Raw genomic sequence first — 6,403 nt, 5'->3', positions numbered from 1 at the left:
TAGGACAAAGAGTTGATAAGAAATTAAATGTTATTCAATATGCTAGTAAAACTCTAGACAGTGCCCAAAGAAATTATGCTACTACTGAAAAAGAATGTTTAGCAGTTGTATTTGCTTGTGATAAGTTCAGACCTTATATTGTTGATTCTAAAGTAACTGTTCACACTGATCATGCTGCTATTAAATATCTTATGGAAAAGAAAGGTGCTAAACCTAGACTTTTTAGATGGGTTCTCTTGCTTCAAGAATTTGATTTGCATATTATTTATAGAAAGGGAGCTGAGAACCCCGTTGCAGACAACTTGTCTAGGTTAGAAAATGTTCTTGATGACCCACTACCTATTGATGATAGCTTTCCTGATGAACAATTAGCTATCATAAATGCTTCTCGTACTGCTCCATGGTATGTTGATTATGCTAATTACATTGTTGCTAAATTTATACCACCTAGTTTCACATACCAGCAAAAGAAAAAGTTCTTCTATGATTTAAGACATTACTTCTGGGATGACCCACATCTTTATAAAGAAGGAGTAGATGGTGTTATTAGACGTTGTGTACCTGAGCATGAAAAGGAACAGATCCTACGCAAGTGCCACTCTGAGGCTTATGGAGGACACCATGCTGGAGACAGAACTGCACATAAGGTATTGCAATCCGGTTTTTATTGGCTTACTCTCTTCAAGGATGCCCATAAGTTTGTCTTGTCTTGTGATGAATGTCAAAGAATTGGTCATATTAGTAGACGTCAAGAAATGCTTATGAATTATTCACTTGTTATTGAACCATTTGATGTTTGTGGCTTTGATTATATGAGACCGTTTCCTTCCTCTAATGGGTATACACATATTTTAGTTGCTGTTGATTACATTACTAAGTGGGTAGAAGCTATTCCAACTAGTAGTGCTGATCATAACACCTCTATTAAGATGCTTAAAGAAGTTATTTTTCTGAGGTTTGGAGTCCCTAGATATCTAGGGCGTGTTTGGTTCCAGTTTGGAACAGTAGTCGCATTGCATACCCTTCTCAACCCAGCCTGGTTGAGGAAAAACAGGCCCTAATACGCCATATGGAACTTGTTTGGTTGCCTGCATCCCTAGTCCCTGCATTAGGTAATATGCAAGTGCACTTTGTTTGGTTGGCTGCATTGGCCCTAGCGGCACATGAACACAGCGTTTGGTTGCATACGGCGTACATGTTGTGCTTACCTTGTACCCTAGTTGGTGAGCTTACCCGCAATGATCACACCTAGCACACCAACGCCACAACACAACAATGGTGACGAACTGGGCGAAGATGATGAAGTTCTTCAGCTTCAGGCTGAACTGACGATCCACCTTAGCAGCTTCCACTTTGACAGCTCCAACCTTGGCACTGTCGACACTGCTGCCTCCGTGCTTTCGCACCTAGGCGGAGTAAGCTTGTTGAACCCTCAATAGTTGCTGTTGCTATACGATGCCACTTGTGCATTGGCTTCTTCCCATGAACTATAAACCCCTGGAACCTCACCGATGAACACGGCATACCACTTTCCCTAGCAATGCACAAGAGCAAGAGTTGAAGCAGCAAATCAATGGAGCACAAGTAGCCAGCAAAGTAGCACACAAACAACAATGGAGCAGAAGAGAAGTAAAGCATGCATGATCATACGGCATAGCAAGTTCAACCTAGCACTACCTTGGTGTTAACCTACCACCACATCCAAAAGAGGGTGTCGTCCTACCATCGCAAGTTCACCATCAGCGTGAGGGGTTAGTATATACCACCTCACCAAAATATACAGACCATCAAATAGTTTTTGAGCCCTAGCTACACAAAATGTACGTCGTCATCGTCATCGTTGTCGTCGTCGTCGCCACCGCCATCGCCATCGGGGATCATGCACGCTCACAGGCAGCAGTACTCTAGTAGTAGTGCTTGCCCAGCCAGCTCGTGAGCCACAGCACCCTATGAGCGTCGGCCATGGCAACGAACCCAACACCCTGGGCCTTGTTGACAAGCAGGTGGCTCAGAGCTGCCATGACAGCCTCATCGCTGAATCCACCCTGGGTCATGACAGCGCCATACATGTCAGGGAGGACGTCGAGGGTCTTGCACTCCCTGATGGCTGTTGCCACCTCCTTCACTGCCTCAGTCATGCTGCAAAAGACATTGATCTCCTCCTCCATCAGGCCTCCTCTCTTCATCTTCCAATCATGGACGGGGTCAAATGGCTTGTCGAAGGGATTCGCAGCAGGCTTGTCAGGGCCATCAAGGACCTCGATGTCCGGTGTCCCAGGGAAGTCTGGCATGGGAGAACCAAGAGGATCACCTGAGCCCATGGCATGCTTCCCAGTTGCCAGCCCGAAGGAGAAGATGTGCTGCATTTGGTTGTAGTTCTGGATGGGTGTGTTGAGGAACTCAACGTCCCTTGGGTGGTCCTAAGAATGAAACACAATGTTGTTAGTTGTGATTAGGAGTAGGCAATGGTGGATAGTATGAAAAGGAAGAGGGATGTGAGCTAACCGCGACATGGCCGGCGTAGTGGTCTGAAGGAAATATGCCCTAGAGGCAATAATAAAGTTATTATTTATTTCCTTATATCATGATAAATGTTTATTATTCATGATAGAATTGTATTAACTGGAAACATAATACATGTGTGAATACATAGACAAACAGAGTGTCACTAGTATGCCTCTACTTGACTAGCTCATTAATCAAAGATGGTTATGTTTCCTAACCATGGACAAAGAGTGGTCATTTGATTAACGGGATCACATCATTAGTTGAATGATCTGATTGACATGACCCATTCCATTAGCTTAGCACCCGATCGTTTAGTATGTTGCTATTGCTTTCTTCATGACTTATACATGTTCCTATGACTATGAGATTATGCAACTCCTGTTTGCCGGAGGAACACTTTGTGTGCTACCAAACATCACAACGTAAATGGGTGATTATAAAGGTACTCTACAGGTGTCTCCAAAGGTACATGTTGGGTTGGCGTATTTCGAGATTAGGATTTGTCACTCCGGTTGTCGGAGAGGTATCTCTGGGCCCTCTCGGTAATGCACATCACATAAGCCTTGCAAGCATTGCAACTAATGAGTTAGTTGCGAGATGATGTATTACGGAACGAGTAAAGAGACTTGCCGGTAACAAGATTGAACTAGGTATTGAGATACCGACGATCGAATCTCGGGCAAGTAACATACCGATGACAAAGGGAACAACATATGTTGTTATGCGGTCTGACCGATAAAGATCTTCGTAGAATATGTAGGAGCCAATATGAGCATCCAGGTTCTGCTATTGGTTATTGACCGGAGACGTGTCTCGGTCATGTCTACATTATTCTCGAACCCGTAGGGTCCGCACGCTTAAGGTTTCGATGACAGTTATATTATGAGTTTATGAGTTTTGATGTACCGAAGTTAGTTCGGAGTCCCGGATGTCATCACGGACATGATGAGGAGTCTCGAAATGGTCGATACATAAAGATTGATATATTGGACGGCTATATTCGGACACCGGAAGTGTTCCGGGGAAGTTTCAGATAAAACCGGAGCACCGGGGGGTTACCGGAACCCCCGGGGGGTTAATGGGCCTCATGGGCCTAAAGTGGAGAAGAGGAGGGGCTGCCAGGGCAGGCCGCGCGCCCCCTCTCCCCCTAGTCCGAATTGGACAAGGAGGGAGGGGCGGCGCCCCCCTCTCCTCTCTCCCTTCCTTCCCCCTCTCCTAATTGGACAAGGAAAGGGAGGGGAGTCCTACTCCCGGTAGGAGTAGGACTCCTCCTGCGCGCCTCCTACTAGGGCCGGCCGCACCCCCCTTGGATCCTTTATATACGAAGGCAAGAGGCACCCCATAGACACAAGTTGATCCACGTGTTCATATTCTTAGCCGTGTGCGGTGCCCCTTTCCACCATAGTCCTCGATAATATTGTAGCGGTGCTTAGGCGAAGCCCTGCGACAGTAGAACATGAAGATCGTCACCACGCCGTCGTGCTGATGGAACTCTTCCCCAACACTTTGCTGGATCAGAGTCCGGGGATCGTCATCGAGCTGAACGTGTGCTAGAACTCGGAGGTGCCGTAGTTTCGGTGCTTGATCGGTCGGGCCGTGGAGACGTACGACTACATCAACTAAGTTAACACTTCCGTTGTCGATCTACAAGGGTACGTAGATCACACTCTCCCCCTCTCGTTGCTATGCATCACCATGATCTTGCGTGTGCGTAGGAAATTTTTTGAAATTACTACGAAACCCAACAGTGGTATCCGAGCCTAGGTTTTATATGTTGATGTTATATGCACGAGTAGAACACAAGTGAGTTGTGGGCGATATAAGTCATACTGCTTACCAGCATGTCATACTTTGGTTCGGCAGTATTGTTGGACGAAGCGGCCCGAACCAACATTACGCGTACGCTTACGCGAGATCGGTTCTCCCGACGTGCTTTGCACATAGGTGGCTTGCGGGTGACAGTTTCTCCAACTTTAGTTGAACCGAGTGTGGCTACGCCCGGTCCTTGCGAAGGTTAAAACAGCACCAACTTGACAAACTATCGTTGTGGTTTTGATGCGTAGGTAAGATTGGTTCTTGCTTAAGCCCGTAGCAGCCACGTAAAACTTATAACAACAAAGTAGAGGACGTCTAACTTGTTTTTGCAGGGCATGTTGTGATGTGATATGGTCAAGACATGATGCTAAATTTTATTGTATGAGATGATCATGTTTTGTAACCGAGTTATCGGCAACTGGCAGGAGCCATATGGTTGTCGCTTTATTGTATGCAATGCAATCGCGCTGTAATGCTTTACTTTATCACTAAGCGGTAGCGATAGTCGTGGAAGCATAAGATTGGCGAGACGACAATGATGCTACGATGGAGATCAAGGTGTCGCGCCGGTGACGATGGTGATCACGACGGTGCTTCGAAGATGGAGATCACAAGCACAAGATGATGATGGCCATATCATATCACTTATATTGATTGCATGTGATGTTTATCTTTTATGCATCTTATCTTGCTTTGATTGACGGTAGCATTATAAGATGATCTCTCACTAATTATCAAGAAGTGTTCTCCCTGAGTATGCACCGTTGTGAAAGTTCTTCGTGCTGAGACACCACGTGATGATCGGGTGTGATAGGCTCTACGTTCAAATACAACGGATGCAAAACAGTTGCACACGCGGAATACTCAGGTTATACTTGACGAGCCAAGCATATACAGATATGGCCTCGGAACACGGAGACCGAAAGGTCGAGCGTCAATCATATAGTAGATATGATCAACATAGTGATGTTCACCAATGAAACTACTCCATCTCACGTGATGATCGGACATGGTTTAGTTGATTTGGATCACGTAATCACTTAGAGGATTAGAGGGATGTCTATCTAAGTGGGAGTTCTTTAAGTAAATTATTTGAACCTAAATTTATCATGAAACTTAGTACCTGATAGTATCTTGCTTGTTTATGCTTGATTGTAGATAGATGGCCCGTGCTGTTGTTCCGTTGAATTTTAATGCGTTCCTTGAGAAAGCAAAGTTGAAAGATGATGGTAGCAATTACACGGACTGGGTCCATAACTTGAGGATTATCCTCATTGCTGCACAGAAGAATTACGTCCTGGAAGCACCGCTGGGTGCCAGGCCTGCTGCTGGAGCAACACCAGATGTTATGAATGTCTGGCAGAGCAAAGCTGATGACTACTCGATAGTTCAGTGTGCCATGCTTTACGGCTTAGAATCGGGACTTTAACGACGTTTTGAACGTCATGGAGCATATGAGATGTTCCAGGAGTTGAAGTTAATATTTCAAGCAAATGCCCGGATTGAGAGATATGAAGTCTCCAATAAGTTCTATAGCTGCAAGATGGAGGAGAACAGTTCTGTCAGTGAGCATATACTCAAAATGTCTGGGTATAATAATCACTTGATTCAATTGGGAGTTAATCTTCCAGATGATTGCGTCATTGACAGAATTCTCCAATCACTGCCACCAAGCTACAAGAGCTTCGTGATGAACTATAATATGCAAGGGATGAATAAGACTATTCCCGAGCTCTTCGCAATGCTGAAAGCTGCGGAGGTAGAAATCAAGAAGGAGCATCAAGTGTTGATGGTCAACAAGACCACTAGTTTCAAGAAAAAGGGCAAAGGGAAGAAGAAGGGGAACTTCAAAAAGAACAGCAAGCAAGTTGCTACTCAAGAGAAGAAACCCAAACCTGGACCTAAGCATGAAACTGAGTGCTTCTACTGCAAGCAGACTGGTCACTGGAAGCGGAACTGCCCCAAGTATTTGGCAGATAAGAAGGATGGCAAGGTGAACAAAGGTATATGTGATATACATGTTATTGATGTGTACCTTACTAATGCTCGCAGTAGCACCTGGGTATTTGATACTGGTTCT

This window comes from Triticum urartu, chromosome 1A (genome assembly GCF_056163025.1).
Source record: "Triticum urartu cultivar PI428250 chromosome 1A, HENAU_Tu73, whole genome shotgun sequence".
Lineage (NCBI taxonomy): Eukaryota > Viridiplantae > Streptophyta > Magnoliopsida > Poales > Poaceae > Triticum > Triticum urartu.
Note: the sequence above shows the minus strand (reverse complement) of the source record.